Here is a 17,682-nt window from a genome sequence, read left to right as displayed (position 1 = left end):
TTGATTAAATAAATATGACACACAAACGACGAGGGAGCCAGTTATCAATATAACCTGACTAGAGGGAGCCAGTCATCACTATAACCTGACCAGAGGGAGCCAGTCGTCAACATGACCTCACCTAGAGGGAGCCAGTCGTCAACATGACCTCACCTAGAGGGAGCCAGTCGTCAACATGACCTGACTAGAGGGAGCCAGTCATCACTATAACCTGACTAGAGGGAGCCAGTCATCACTATAACCTGACTAGAGGGAGCCAGTCATCACTATAACCTGACTAGAGGGAGCCAGTCATCACTATAACCTGACTAGAGGGAGCCAGTCGTCAACACAACCTGACTAGACAGAGCCAGTCATCACTATAACCTGACTAGAGGGAGCCAGTCATCACTATAACCTGACTCGAGGGAGCCGGTCATCAATATAACCTGACTAGAGGGAGGGAGCCAGTCATCACTATAACCTGACTAGAGGGAGCCAGTCATCACTATAACCTGACTAGAGGGAGCCAGTCATCACTATAACCTGACTAGAGGGAGCCAGTCATCACTATAACCTGACCAGAGGGAGCCAGTCGTCAACATGACCTCACCTAGAGGGAGCCAGTCGTCAACATGACCTGACTAGAGGGAGCCAGTCATCACTATAACCTGACTAGAGGGAGCCAGTCATCACTATAACCTGACTAGAGGAAGCCAGTCATCACTATAACCTGACTAGAGGGAGCCAGTCGTCACTATAACCTGACTAGAGGGAGCCAGTCATCACTATAACCTGACTAGAGGGAGCCAGTCATCACTATAACCTGACTCGAGGGAGCCGGTCATCAATATAACCTGACTAGAGGGAGGGAGCCAGTCATCACCATTACCTGACTAGAGGGAGGGAGCCAGTCATCACTATAACCTGACTAGAGGGAGCCAGTCATCATTATAACCTGACTAGAGTGAGCCAGTCATCACTATAACCTGACTAGAGGGAGCCAGTCATCACTATAACCTCACTAGAGGGAGGGAGCCAGTCATCACTATAACCTGACTAGAGGGAGCCGGTCATCACTATAACCTGACCGAGAGGGAGCCACTCATCACTATAACCTGACTAGAGGGAGCCAGCCAGTCATCACTATAACCTGACTAGAGGGAGGGAGCCAGTCATCACTATAACCTGACTAGAGGGAGGGAGCCAGTCATCACTATAACCTGACTAGAGGGAGGGAGCCAGTCATCACTATAACCTGACTAGAGGGAGCCAGTCATCACTATAACCTGACTAGAGGGAGCCAGTCATCACTATAACCTGACTAGAGGGAGCCAGTCGTCACTATAACCTGACTAGAGGGAGCCAGTCGTCACTATAACCTGACTAGAGGGAGCCAGTCGTCACTATAACCTGACTAGAGGGAGCCAGTCGTCACTATAACCTGACTAGAGGGAGCCAGTCGTCACTATAACCTGACTAGAGGGAGCCAGTCGTCACTATAACCTGACTAGAGGGAGCCAGTCATCAACATGACCTGACTAGAGTGAGCCAGTCATCATTATAACCTGACTAGAGGGAGCCAGTCATCAACATGACCTGACTAGAGTGAGCCAGTCATCACTATAACCTGACTAGAGGGAGCCAGTCATCAACATGACCTGACTAGAGTGAGCCAGTCATCACTATAACCTGACTAGAGGGAGGGAGCCAGTCATCAATATAACCTGACTAGAGGGAGGGAGCCAGTCGTCACTATAACCTGACTAGAGGGAGCCAGTCTTCACTATAACCTGACTAGAGGGAGCCAGTCGTCACTATAACCTGACTAGAGGGAGCCAGTCATCACTATAACCTGACTAGAGGGAGCCAGTCATCACTATAACCTGACTAGAGGGAGCCAGTCGTCAACATAACCTGACTAGAGGGAGCCAGTCGTCAATATAACCTGACTAGAGGGAGCCAGTCGTCAATATAACCTGACTAGAGGGAGCCAGTCGTCAATATAACCTGACTAGAGGGAGCCAGTCATCATTATAACCTGACTAGAGGGAGCCAGTCGTCACTATAACCTGACTAGAGGGAGGGAGCCAGTCGTCAACATGACCTGACCTGCATTCTGCAGGCAGAAAATATTGTGATAAAAATAAATTTCCTAGAAATCACTTTGGCTGCACATGGCCTGTCTACAACAAACCTGAAACATTATATAAACTATCAACTGGGTCAGTGAAACTCGGATAGCAAGCTTGCAACATTGTATAAAATATTCTACACCCTCAGTTTCCTGCTCTGGACAGACACAGCTGTAGGCTATTTGTGCAAAGGATAAGAAGTAATCAGGTATTTTATGACATTTCCAAAGGATCAGAGAATTACATTTTTCCCTTTTTATGCTGAGTGGTTATCGAAAGGGCGAGAGCTGGAAATATTTTACGAAAATACTTTGAGGAACTATTGTCATAGGCAAATGATTTTGATTAGACTTTTACGTGTTTGGAAATGAAGAAACAAATACTTTGAGAAGCTCCACAGCTCATTAGTGGTTGTGCGTTAAGACAATCAGAAATACTATCTGACATCCCCAAATTGGCACATTTATAGGCCTACATTTGCACACAGGCCAGGTAGACTAGTCCTACTTCTATATGGGTAATAAGGTGTGCGTCCTTACTCAACATTGACAGGAGTGTTTCAAACAAAATACAATTAATAAATTGACAACTGACGCATCTTGCGGGGTCAGGTCTGGGTGGTCTGCCAGGGGCCGTTTCATTTAGTATCCGTTTGGGTCAGTTGGGGAATGATTTTATTTCCCCATAGTATGTTGTACCGAAGTTGACTGACTGAAAGGGAGTGTAACTTTGATTATAATTACACTTCCCTGAAGGAGGGAAACGAGGTACAACACCTGTTTGGTCCCGCCCCTTCCTGGGTCGGTGAAGAGCGGTATTAAATTTAAGGAATAAATCCAAGCCTCACTCTCATCACCTGTGGAAGGCGGGGCTTCCAGCTAGGCGTGGATTTGATTGTATGTTGTACCTAGTTTCCTTCCTTCAGGGAACAGTAGTTATAGTCATAACATTACGCTTGTCATGTGATGAACTTCAACTTAAATACGGGATCTTGCCGTCCGACAGTTATTTTTTGTATTCTGAAATGTACTCGAACTATGTATCAGTTAGTGGCTCCTCATGTTACGCAGGGAAAACAGTTTTCGTTGTCACAGATATACTAAATAATTTCAGTTTGCTAAATCCTATGGTTTTTAACTGAGAGTCATCTTGTAATCCAAGATGGCGTAGCAGTAAGACGTGTTTATTGTAAATGTTATGTTTTTTTTGTATATATTGCAATATATTTCAATCTTTTTTTCAATTTTTCAATTAAATATACCTTCCGGCAACACACCTCACCCAATGTAATACGGATCTGCTATTTTTTTTAGACCTTATAGCTAGAACCCTCCATCAGAAGCTAGCCATCAGAAGCTAACCAGCTAATTAGCTACTAGCTATTTAGTCATTGTTAGCCACTGCTAGCGGTCTTTAGCTTTTTAGCTCAGACACCAGCCGCTTTTAGTCTGGATAATACCTGCCAGTCTGCACAGCACGATATCAACCCTGAGCATATTGGACTGTTTTTCTCCACTACATCACCATATTCCTGCCGTAAGCTCTGGACCATTACACCGGATAATCGCAGCTAGCTAGCTGCCACCTAGTGGCCCAGCCCCGAAGCTAGCCTTGAGCCAGGCCCATCTCCCGGCCTGCTCAGTGGACCCTATCACTCAGCTACACAGCTGATGCCTCCCAGATTCTTCACTAAGAGGACTAGAAACCACTACATCACCGGATTCCTGCCGTAAGCTCTGGACCTTTGCACCAGAGTGGCTATAGTGGCTAACCCACTTGTCCCGAAGCTAGCACCAGTTAGCCTCGAGCCAGGTGCATCTCCCGGCTAGCAAACAAAATTACTCCAGCTACAATACCTCTTTTGCCAATTGGCCTGGACCCTTTGTCGACACGGAGCCCCGCCGATCCATCACGTCTGGTCTGTCGATGCAATTCCGTCTGATGTTCTTCAACCGGCCTTTGCCGGACGTCGGTGACGCCCTTGTCTCGAAGTTAGCACCAGTTTACCTCGAGCCAGGCGCATCTCCCGGCTAGCATAGTAATGACTACCTAACTGCTTCCCTGTTTCATATATTCCTGTTCACTGGACCCTATGATCACTTGGCTACATAGCTGATGCCTGCTGGACTGTTCATTAATCACGGTACTCCATTTTGTTTGTTTTGTTTATCTGTCGGCCCCAGCCTCAAATTCAGGCCCTGTGTGTATTTAACTGACCCTCTCTGCCCATTCATCACCATTTTACCAGTTGTTGTTGTCTTAGCTGATGAACTGTTGTTGTCTTACCTGTTGTTGTCTTAGCTAGCTCTCCCAATCAACACCTGTGATTGCTTTATGCCTCGCTTTATGTCTCTCTAATGTCAATATGCCTTGTATACTGTTGTTTAGGGTAGTTATCATTGTTTTATTTTACTGCGGAGCCCCTAGTCCCACTCAGCATGCCTCAGAGAACTCTTTTGTCCCACCTCCCACACATGCGGTGACCTCACCTAGCATAACTAGTGCCTACAGAGATGCAACCTCTCTTATCGTCACTCAATGCCTAGGTTTACCTCCACTGTACCCACACCCTACCATACCCCTGTCTGTACGTTATCCCTTGAATCTATCCTACCACCCCCAGAAATCTGCTCCTTTTATTCTCTGTTCACAACGCACTAGATGACCAGTTCTGATAGCCTTTAGCCAAACCCTCATCCTACTCCTCTGTTCCTCGGGTGATGTAGAGGTTAACCCAGGCCCTGTGTCCCCAGGCGCTCTCATTTGTTGACTTCTGTAACCGTAAAAGCCTTGGTTTCATGCATGTTAACATCAGAAGCCTCCTCCCTAAGTTTGTTTTACTCACTGCTTTAGCACACTCCGCCAACCTTGATGTCTTTGCCGTGTCTGAATCCTGGCTTTGGTAGGCCACCAAAAATTCTGAAATGTCCATCCCCAACTACAACATTTTCCGTCAAGATAGAACTGCCAAAGGGGGAAGAGTCGCAATCTACTGCAGAGATGGCCTGCAAAGTTCTATCATACTTTCCAGGTCTAAGCCCAAACAGTTCGAGCTTCTAATTTAAAAAATGTATCTCTCCAGAAATGTCTCTCACTATTGCCGCCTGTTACAGACCCCCCCTCCCCCCCTCAGCTCCCAGCTGTGCCCTGGACCCCATATATGAATTGATTGCCCCCCATCTATCTTCAGAGTTCATTCTGTTAGGTGACCTAAACTGGGATATGCTTAACACCCTGGCCGTCCTACAATCCAAGCTAGATGCCCTCAATCTCACACAAATTATCAAGGAACCCACCAGGTACAACCCTAAATCCGTAAACATGGGCACCCTCACTGATATTATCCTTACCAACTTGCCCTCCAAATACACCTCTGCTGTTTTCATTCAGGATCTCAGCGATCACTGCCCCATTGCCTGCATCCATTATGGGTCCGCGGTCAAACTACCACCCCTCATCACTGTCAAACGCTCCCTAAAACACTTCTGCAAGCAGGCCTTTCTAATCGACCTGGCCTGGGTCTCCTGGAAGGATATTGACCTCATCCCGTCAGTAGAGGATGCCTGGTTGTTCTGTAATTATAATTTCCTCACCACCTTAAATAAGCATGCCCCTTTCAAAAAATGTAGAACTAAGAACAGATAAAGCCCTTGGTTCACTCCAGACCTGACTGCCCTCGACCAGCACAAAAATATCCTGTGGCGTACTGCACTAACAGCTCCCCACCCCCCCAAGCCTCCCCAGCTTCTCCTTCACCCAAATCCAGTCAGCAGATGTTCTGAAAGAGCTGCAAAATCTGGACCCCTACAAATCAGCCGGGCTGGACAATCTGGACCCTCTCTTTCTAAAATGATCTGCCGAAACTGTTGCAACCCCTATTACTAGCCTGTTCAACCTCTCTTTCGTGTCATCTGAGATCCCCAAAGATTGGAACGCTTCCGCGGTCATCCCCCTTTTCAAAGGGGGCGACACTCTAGACCCAAACTGTTACAGACCTATATCCATCCTGCCCTGCCTTTCTAAAGTATTCGAAAGTCAAGTTAACAAACAGGTCACTGACCATTTTTTGAATCCCACCGTACCTTCTCCGCTGTGCAATCTGGTTCCGAGCTGGTCACGGGTGCACCTCAGCCACGCTCAAGGTCCTAAACGATATCATAACCGCCATCGATAAAAGACAGTACTGTGCAGCCGTCTTCATCAACCTGGCCAAGGCTTTCGACTCTGTCAATCACCATATTCTTATTGGAAGACTCAATAGCCTTGGTTTCTCAAATGACTGACTCGCCTGGTTCACCAACTACTTCTCAGACAGAGTTCAGTGTGTCAAATCGGAGGGCCTGTTGTCCGGACCTCTGGCAGTCTCTGTGGAGCTACCACAGGGTTCAATTCTCGGACCGACTCTAACCTCTGAAAATACTAAAGATGTTGCTCTTGCTGCGGGTGATTCCTTGATCCACTTCTATGCAAACGACACAATCCTGTATACATCTGGCCCTTCTTTGGACACTGTGTTAACAAACCTCCAAACGAGCTTCAATGCCATACAACACTCCATCCGGGGCCTCCAACTGCTCTTAAACGCTAGCAAAACTAAATGTATGCTCTTCAACCGATTGCTGCCCGCACCCGCCCGTCCAGCATCACTACTCTGGACGGTTCTGACTTAGAATATGTGGACAACTATAAATACCTAGGTATCTGGTTAGACTGAACTCTCCTTCCAGACTAATATTAAGCATTTCCAATCCAAAATTAAATCTAGAATCGGCTTCCTATTTCGCAACAAAGCCTCCTTCACTCACGCTGCCAAACACCCTCGTAAAACTGACTATCCTACCGATCCTTGACTTTGGCGATGTCATTTAATTTCAAATAGCCTCCAACACTCTACTCATCAAACTGGATGCAGTCTATCACAGTGCCATCCGTTTTGTCACCAAAGCCCCATATACCACCCACCACTGCGACCTGTATGCTCTCGTCGGCTGGCCCTCGCTACATATTCGTCGCCAAACCCACTGGCTCCAGGTCATCTAAGTCTTTGCTAGGCCGCCTTCACTCAGCTCACTAGTCACCATAGCAACACCCACACACAGCACGCGCTCCAGGAGGTATATCTCACTGGTCATCCCCAAAGCCAACACCTACATTGGCCGCCTTTCCTTCCAGTTCTCTGCTGCCAATCACTGGAACGAATTGCAAAATCGCTGAAGTTGGAGACTTATATCTCCCTCACTAACTTTAAGCATCAGCTGTCTGAGCAGCTTACCGATCGCTGCAGCTGTTCACAGCCCATCTGTAAATAGCCCATCCAACTGCCTACCTCATCCCCATGTTTTTATTTGCTTTTCTTGCTCACACCAGTATTTCTAACTATGTGTCGCACTGCTTTGCTTTATCTTGGCCAGGTCGCAGTTGTAAATGTTCAACTATCATCAGCTGATCCAGGAAATCATTTTCTGAATGCCAGTCAAATGACAAACATCACGACATATGTGAGGTTTGGGTACTACAGTAGGTCTATGTTATTGTTAGGTGAAGTTATGGGCCAATTTGGCAAACACTTAGTGTACAACCCCTCATTGTCAGGCTGATGGAAAAGCCAAGGAGCATTTTACTGTTTGAAGTGTTTTTTTAAGTATAAAGCGGTTGATTTGCGATGATGACACAACCATTATATTAAATAGAACATTCAAACGAGCCTTACAATTATAATCCAAAGTAGTGTGAAATGAACTCATAACCAACCTGGGTTTTTTTCACATTCAGAATACATTGTGAAAAACTCAAATCTTTGCTCACCATTTTTGTTCCAGGCAGATATACTACATCCATAACTAGTGGTTTCCTCATCACCAGATATACTACATCCATAACTAGTGGTTTCCTCATTACCAGATATACTACATCCATAACTAGTGGTTTCCTCATTACCAGATATACTACATCCATAACTAGTGGTTTCCTCATTACCAGATATACTACATCCATAACTAGTGGTTTCCTCATTACCAGATATACTACATCCATAACTAGTGGTTTCCTCATTACCAGATATACTACATCCATAACTAGTGGTTTCCTCATTAGCAGGTTTCTGCAATCAAATTGTGTGCGCATTGCCTTCGTGCTGCAATTTTAGAAAACACAGAAAGGGGCCTATATTGGAGACCAAAAGTCGTCTGGCACACTGCTTAGAGTTTCAACAACATGAATAACTTATTTCTAGCCTACAATCATCGATGTTACTACTAATGTGAAAACAAGACAAAATTTGACTATTCTTGCTCATTTTAAGACAAATAATTGTAACATTCATTACAGACGTCAATTGTTGTACAACATCATGGCTACGCTGTTGGCATCACCTTTTACAGTGGATTACCGCTGTTGTGGGATTTTAATCATCTGTCTGACTTTGTTGTTCACACAGGAGAGATATGGGACTATCGTGGATCCTCTGAGGAGCCTCAACAACCTCATGATGCTGACAAGGCAGAGAAGAGTCTCTCCAGATCAGAACACCTCAAGAAACACCTGCAGAGACCCACAGGGAAGAGAACTCACTGCTGCTCTGACTGTGGGAAGAGATTCACCTCATCAGGCATTAAAATTCATCAGAGAATCAAGACAGGAGAGAAATCTTATAGCTGTGGTCAATGTGGGAAGCGTTTTTGTCGATCTGGACAGCTGACACTACACCAGAGAACACACACTGGAGAGAAATCTTATAGCTGTGATCAATGTGGGAAGAGTTTTACTCAGTCAAGCAGCCTGATATTACACCAAAGAACACACACAGGTGAGAAACCTTATAGCTGTGGTCAATGTGGGAAGAGTTTTGCTGCATCTGGCTCTCTGACTCTACACCAGAGAATACACACAGGTGAGAAACCTTATAGCTGTGGTCAATGTGGGAAGAGTTTTGCTGCATCTGGCTCTCTGGCTCTACACCAGAGAACACACACAGGAGAGAAATCTTATAGCTGTGATCAATGTGGGAAGAGTTTTACTGCATCTAGCAATCTGACTGTACACCAAAGAACACACACAGGAGGGAAACCTTATAGCTGTGATCAATGTGGGAAGAGTTTTGTTTCATCTGGCCAGCTGACTTTACACCAGAGAACACACACAGGAGAGAAACCTTATAACTGTGATCAATGTGGGAAGACTTTTACTACATCTAGCCAGCTGACTATACACCAGAGAACACACACAGGTGAGAAATCTTATAGCTGTGACCAGAGATAATCTGATTAAAGATCTCTGATCAAACATCAGAAAATACATGAAGGAGTTGTTTCATGATATCAATGAAATAATGTCACAATGTAGAATGTTTTAACATTGTAGAAGGAGTATTTTAATGATGTCACAATGTAGAATGTTTTAACATTGTAGTAGGAGTATTTTAATGATGTCACAATGTAGAACCCTAAACGTTTGTCCCCTGTTCTATTGATTTCAGCATGATATGGATATTAGCCTCAGGGGGAAAATCCAGGCTCTGAAATGGATGAGTACAATTTATGAGATTTAACAAAAAGTGACAAAAAAAAGAGTTGTGTTACACTTACCATGTTGGTGACCCACTTTAATCAAATGCAACACTTCAAAATGTTTAGGTTTTCAATATATCACCAACTGTTTCTGCTTATTGGTTATTGATTTGGACACGTTAAAACTGTGTTTTGACATTGCACTATTTTCATTTAGCCAAATGTCATTGAAAAGACGTTGAAAATAAGACTATGCCCGAAGTCCAATATATGTTCGGTTGTAGTTGAAAGTGAAAGTTGAAAAGAGGTCTTTTCTGGTTGTTTTTTCAATGACTTGAAAACAGCTTCATTTCAACGTACTTGCAGCCTATACACATGGACGCGGTATAATAAATTGGTCTATAATAAATTTTTATTAACAATCCTACATCACTCCAGTATTTATTTACAACATTCAAGTGCTACTTGTCTTTATTCTACTACTGAAGAAGCATGACTCAAATCACCTCATATTTAAAAATAAAAAAAATAAGTAAATTTTTTTTTTTAAATGAAATGTATGTATTCACTACTGTAAGTCGCTCTGGATAAGAGCGTCTGCTAAATGACTAAAATGTAAAATGTAAAAAATTTCAAACATTCAGCCTGACAAAATCTGTTTTTTTTAATTATTTCATGCCTCAACATTAGGTTCTTTATTGTCAATATGTATTAACAAAGGGGTGGACATTTGGTTTTTATATTTCATATTTACTATTCATGTAATACTTATTCATGCAACCAACTGACAATTTTTGGGTACAATTATATTGACATTGCTGCCCTGCTTTTAGAATATCTGGGTTCATTCTCAGATGTGCCAACCCAAATGTACTAGAGCATGACATTGGGGACTGAGCCCCGATCCAACAACATGCCTATCTAGTGAACAATGAAAAGAGAGAGAAGCTCTGCAGTGAGGTGGAAAGTTACTATGGATATTGCAGGAGTTTCCTCTTGAAATCAGACATGTCTGTGGTGAGGACAACTTGGTTGCTGATTGTCTCAAGGGTGGGCAGTTAAAAAGTTTTGGATTTAGCCAGTGTTGCCATGGATCACAATTTATTATGACTGCATGTTTTTCCGTATTGGAGATGAGTTTTGTTTGGGCTCGTTCCAAGGGGACGAGAGTTCTAGAAGCTAGTGGGATTTAGAAAGAGGACAGTTCTAGAATCTTGTGAGTTTTAGGAAGACGAGAGTTCTAGAATCTAGTGAGTTTTAGGAAGACGAGAGTTCTAGAATCTAGTGAGTTTTAGGAAGGATTCTATGGAAAGAAAAAGGAGAAACAAAAAATACGATTGTATATTATTACTTAGAAATACGTGTTTTTTTTCTTCTTTTTAATTGTTGACAGCCAGTAGACACCATGTTTATATTGGTGAAGGTGAAGCATTGTAGTTCATTATATTGGGAAATTAAGTTGTTTTCTGTTGGTGGTAAGCAAACGTGTCCAAAAGAAATGTAGGTCATATTTGTTGTCTTAAGGGGGAAGGTGTTACAGGCTTTGGTTTTTCCATTTATGTTTTGAAGTTGGACTTTAGCACGTCTAGCTCGTTAGCACGTCTAGCTCGTTAGCACGTCTAGCACGTCTAGCTCGTTAGCACGTCTAGCTCGTTAGCACGTAGGACGCACTGATTGGTGTCACCTCGTTAGTCAGTATGTGTTACACCTGTGCTGGCTTGTCCATCTCGTTAGTGGGAAGGTGTTTCACCTGAGCTGGTCCAGGTTCTATTTAAGAGTGTCTGGCCCAGTGCTCCAGTTGTCTTGATACATGTGGAGAGTCAACACCTTTAGTTGCTCCACCTTTTTGGTTTACTTCCTGTCTTTAAGTTTGGTGTGGGTTTTTCTTTTGTTTGCCTCTTCTTGGGCAGATTTAGTAGGTCTCATGGTGGGTGTCTTTTAGGTCCCAGTTGTTGTTACTAGTCAACTTTCAGTGGACACTGAGAGCAAAGTTGCAAGATTATGTTATAATACTTTTATTGCATGAAATGGTTGTTTTATGCAACAGAATAGAGGGTTCTTGGAACTATTGTGTCTGTGTTCTACTGAGGATGGGCCTCTGGGAGAAAACACTGACAGGAGATTTACAATGTATTTTGGGTGATAAAACCTAAAGAGAACGCATTCCAGAGCATGAGTTAATGTTTCTGTTCTATATGTTACCAGGGAGAGATGACCTCAGGGCCAGACCCTGGTCTCTACACAGAGTACTGTTTTTACAGCAGATACTGTCTGCTGAGAATTATAAGTATCTTTCATACAAATCTTAACCTTGTGACCCGTTCTATACATCTGTTGTTGGTCTTGTAGGTTGAAAGGGGTGTATCTTGGCTGTAAAAGACCTTTGTACTTTTGTCTCGGGGCTCTCAACGAATCATCTGGGGTTGATTCATCTCTCAACGAATCATCTGGGGTTGATTCATCTCTCAACGAATCATCTGGGGGTGATTGTTCGACCAGCCATCATTATCATAGGGCACCCAATTGATTGACTTTATATGTGTGTTGTATTGACCTGCTCCCTTATAAGTGAATAAATATTTAGTTTAAGAATAACTCTGACTTGTGTGATAAGTTTGTCTCATTTGATATTAACCACCACATTTGGCGATGGGGATGTGAATCTTGACTTGGTGACCGCTCCTGGTGACCTGGGTAAATGGTGCACCAGGGATCCTTCTAACTTGGGATCTCAGGGAGACCACACTGCGGGAACGGAGCAGATGGACCCACCTTTGATCTGAGAGGCAGCGAGCCGAGTGGATACCATCAGAATAGTATATATAGTGGATACCATCAGTATAGTATATATAGTGGATACCATCAGTATAGTATATATAGTGGATACCATCAGTATAGTATATATAGTGGATACCATCAGTATAGTATATATAGTGGATACCATCAGTATAGTATATATAGTGGATACCATCAGTATAGTGTATATAGTGGATACCATCAGTATAGTGTATATAGTGGATACCATCAGTATAGTATATATAGTGGATACCATCAGTATAGTGTATATATAGTGGATACCATCAGTATAGTATATATAGTGGATACCATCAGTATAGTATATATAGTGGATACCATCAGTATAGTATATATAGTGGATACCATCAGTATAGTGTATATAGTGGATACCATCAGTATAGTGTATATAGTGGATACCATCAGTATAGTATATATAGTGGATACCATCAGTATAGTATATATAGTGGATACCATCAGTATAGTATATATAGTGGATACCATCAGTATAGTATATATAGTGGATACCATCAGTACAGTATATATAGTGGATACCATCAGTACAGTATATATAGTGGATACCATCAGTATAGTGTATATAGTGGATACCATCAGTATAGTGTATATACTGGATACCATCAGTATAGTGTATATAGTGGATACCATCAGTATAGTATATATAGTGGATACCATCAGTATAGTACATATAGTGGATACCATCAGTATAGAATATATAGTGGATACCATCAGTATAGTATATATAGTGGATACCATCAGTATAGTATATATAGTGGATACCATCAGTATAGTATATATAGTGGATACCATCAGTATAGTATATATAGTGGATACCATCAGTATAGTATATATAGTGGGTACCATCAGTATAGTATATATAGTGGATACCATCAGTATAGTGTATATAGTGGATACCATCAGTATAGTATATATAGTGGATACCATCAGTATAGTGTATATAGTGGATACCATCAGTATAGTATATATAGTGGATACCATCAGTATAGTGTATATAGTGGATACCATCAGTATAGTATATATAGTGGATACCATCAGTATAGTATATATAGTGGATACCATCAGTATAGTATATATAGTGGATACCATCAGTATAGTATATATAGTGGATACCATCAGTATAGTATATATAGTGGATACCATCAGTATAGTATATATAGTGGATACCATCAGTATAGTGTATATAGTGGATACCATCAGTATAGTATATATAGTGGATACCATCAGTATAGTATATATAGTATATACCATCAGTATAGTATATATAGTGGATACCATCAGTATAGTATATATAGTGGATACCATCAGTATAGTATATATAGTGGATACCATCAGTATAGTATATATAGTGGATACCATCAGTATAGTATATATAGTGGATACCATCAGTATAGTATATATAGTGGATACCATCAGTATAGTATATATAGTGGATACCATCAGTATAGTGTATATAGTGGATACCACATCTCCAACGTAGTTTTAAAAAAAAAAGAAAGAGGTGAAACAAAGTGGAGTTTTTAGAAAAGCCCGTAGGCTCTGAGTGTGTATTCCTGTGTGGAGGTGTAAACAGGGCCCAGTCAGTAGGCTCTGAGTGTGTATTCCTGTGTGAGGGGGCACCTTGGAGGCGTAAACAGGGCCGAGTCAGTGGAGGATGATCTGAGAGTCAGTCGACTCAGACACCTATCATTGGTCGGTTACGGGCGACCTAGAGCCATCCTGACACTGAATTGATCACAGTGGGGATTGGTCTGTAGGGGTGAGGGGCCAGGGTGGCTGTGGGTTCTGTGTGAAACACGGTACCTGGTGAAACTCTATTGGAAGAAGGACCTCATTTTGAAAAGTGTCTGTGTGACTCTCAGAATTGGTGAATTCCAATGATTTTAAACGTGCTGCCAGGTATGCCCTGGGTTCGGTCATTTCGCGTTAAATATCTAGAATCTGTGTGAACGTGATGACAACTAGAATCTGTGTGAACGTGATGACAACTAGAATCTGTGTGAACTAGATGACAACTAGAATCTGTGTTTACTAGTTAAGACCATTTATGATATAGTACAAGATAGTAAGGTGCACCTGTAATTGTTTTAAACCTGTAATTATTTTAAACCTGGACCCCATTTCATATTTTCTGATATGAGAGTTGTGTGACTGTGATATGAGAGTTGTGTGACTGTGGTATGAGAGTTGTGTGACTGTGGTATGAGAGTTGTGTGACTGAGTCATAATCTGATGTTTGGATAGTAACAGAGATCTATAGTTCCTCCTAGAGATCTATAGTTCCTCCTAGAGATCTATAGTTCCTCCTAGAGATCTATAGTTCCTCACAGAGATCTATAGTCCCTCACAGAGATCTATAGTTCCTCCTAGAGATCTATAGTTCCTCCTAGAGATCTATAGTTCCTCCTAGAGATCTATAGTTCCTCCTAGAGATCTATAGTTCCTCCTAGAGATATATAGTTCCTCCTAGAGATCTATAGTTCCTCACAGAGATCTATAGTTCCTCCTAGAGATCAATAGTTCCTCATAGAGATCTATAGTTCCTCCTAGAGATCTATAGTTCCTCCTAGAGATCTATAGTTCCTCCTAGAGATCTATAGTTCCTCCTAGAGATCTATAGTTCCTTTAGAGATCTGTAGTTCCTCACAGAGATCTATAGTTCCTTTAGAGATCTATAGTTCCTCATAGAGATCTATAGTTCCTCCTAGAGATCTATAGTTCCTCATAGAGATCTATAGTTCCTCCTAGAGATCTATAGTTCCTCATAGAGATAGATCTATAGTTCCTCCTAGAGATCTATAGTTCCTCCTAGAGATCTATAGTTCCTCATAGAGATCTATAGTTCCTCCTAGAGATCTATAGTTCCTCCTAGAGATCTATAGTTCCACCTAGAGATCTATAGTTCCTCCTAGAGATCTATAGTTCCTCCTAGAGATCTATAGTTCCTCATATAGAAATATGCTTAATCAGATGATTGACATGTGGATAATAAGCTTTGATATAACGTTATCTTGGGGTTCCGTTCCTTCACTGCCCATCATAGAAGATCACGGGGTGGTATTGAGAGGGGGATGATATTTTAGAAAGCAGCGGAAGGTCTATAGTTCCTGGGAGGCTTGATTTTGCCGTGGTCTCTGGGAGGTTAGAGAACCTTTGAGGATCCCATGGTCATTGTCCGGGAAACAAACGTATATTTTTTGGTTCCGTTTTGAGTATGTTTGGAGAGCTGCTTCGTAGCTGTGGAGAGTCCTTGAAAAAGCAAATGGAATGGTTGTCGTGACTACCTGAGAATTTCTTATGTTTTCTATGGATTCTGTGAATATATGAAAATATGATGAATTGTATGTGTGTATAATGATTAGTAGAGATTTGATGAAGTAATACTGGGAATATAATTAGATACAATTTAAACAACCCATTTATAGACGAACGTAGGCTTTGAGTTGGTATCTTTAATGGATCATTTGATAAAGATGAGTTTTAAGCATTATTAAACTGTCTATAAAGTCTGGGCAGTTGTCTCAGAAACTGGAGTGAATCACAGGTAAACTAACAACATTGTAGACTTGATGCTAAATACAGATTTTTCAGCTTTAGTGTGTATATCGTATCCACTTAGTTATGTTAGGAAGTTTGCCATCTTTATGACCGGCCCTGGTAACTTCACCCCAACTTCTCTGATCCCCAGAACACAGTAACTTAACAACATAAGGGTTTTTCTGACATTTTTGGGAAATTAAGGGAAAATAAAAATACAGCCGTAGCAGAGCCCCAAGACCCATGGGGACGTCCTCGAGGGCCTGGATGTTCTCCCCATCAAAGGCCAGCGGGATTTCACTCTCATGGGGACGTCCTCGAGGGCCTGGATGTTCTCCCCATCAAAGGCCAGCGGGATTTCACTCTCATGGGGATGTCCTCGAGGGCCTGGATGTTCTCCCCATCAAAGGCCAGCGGGATTTCACTCTCATGGGGACGTCCTCGAGGGCCTGGATGTTCTGCCCATCAAAGGCCAGCGGGATTTCACTCTCATGGTGACGTCCTCGAGGGCCTGGATGTTCTGCCCATCAAAGGCCAGCGGGATTTCACTCTCATGGTGAAATGGATTTCCGCCGATGTGCAGTAAAGGAGTGAAGAGCGGTGAAATCTGTGTCAACAAAAGGAAGAAAAGATTAATACACAAACAATTAACAAAGATTATAACAAATGTTCAGCTGTAGTTTTATATAAGCATGAACACCTATGTTTATGAAGAAACAGATGATTGGTGCATAGACATACCTTGTCATGGACATAAAGGCCACTCGGGTCCTCATTGAAGAGGTAGGGCAAGAGCAGAATCGCTGCTGTGGTCTCCAGTCCTAGTAAAGTAAAGCAATGATCTTACTACACTTGCTAATTTCATTACAAAATACATTAGAGAAAGGGAAGGAATAAGAGCAAATCCCTCTTCTGTATTGTCCTTCAGGGACTGTCAAAATAGCAGGATGATGTCCTCACCCCTGCCTCGCCTCTCTACCTCTGATAGTCCTTGAATTATATTTTTGTCTATATCCATTCCATGGACTTGATGCATTTCTGAGAAGATAATTTGCACACATTTGTACGCTAATAGATTTCAGTTTGTATTGACTGCTATGTAGGTTAAATGTACACTTCAAATGCAGCTGTCCTACAACATATCTGTACCTTCTTCTTGATCCCAATTGCATTGTGTCCATCTTCTGTCCTATAAGAATTTCAAAGGAAGAGAAAATGTGTCAAAGAAGTCTTTCAAAAAAACAAATATATATATTAAATACATTTTGAAAGATAAATGGCATCTACATACAATGTAAAATAGACATCACAATACCCCATAATGACATCACAATACCCCATAATGACAAACCAAAAACACGGTTTTAGATTTTTTTTTCTAATTTATTAAAATAAACTGAAGTTATTCAGACCCTTTACTACGTACTTTGTTGAAACACCTTTGGCATCGATTACAGCCTCCAGTCTTCTGGAGTATGATGCTACAAGCTTGGCGCACCTGTATTTGGGGAGTTTCTCCCATTCGTCTCTGCAGATCCTCTCAAGCTTTGTCAGGTTGGATGGGGAGCGTCGCTGCACAGCTATTTTCAGGTCTCCGATCGGGTTCAAGTCCGGGCTCTGGCTGGGCCACTCAAGGTTATTCAGAGACTTGTCCCGAAGCAACTCTTGCGTTGTCTAGGCTGTGGGCTTAAGGTCAT

The 17,682-nt window shown here is 42.3% G+C and overlaps 1 protein-coding gene across 1 annotated transcript in view; it reads left to right on the top strand.

Annotated features, from left to right (window-relative positions):
• LOC115186769 (tripartite motif-containing protein 16-like) overlaps nucleotides 1-17,682 on the top strand; it is a 452,306-nt gene that overhangs the window by 269,712 nt on the left and 164,912 nt on the right. The gene's annotated exons all lie outside the window — the stretch shown is intronic.

This window comes from Salmo trutta, unplaced genomic scaffold, assembly GCF_901001165.1.
Source record: "Salmo trutta unplaced genomic scaffold, fSalTru1.1, whole genome shotgun sequence".
Lineage (NCBI taxonomy): Eukaryota > Metazoa > Chordata > Actinopteri > Salmoniformes > Salmonidae > Salmo > Salmo trutta.
The sequence above is the reverse complement of the archived record's forward strand: the minus strand, read 5'-3'. Positions and strand labels throughout refer to the sequence as shown.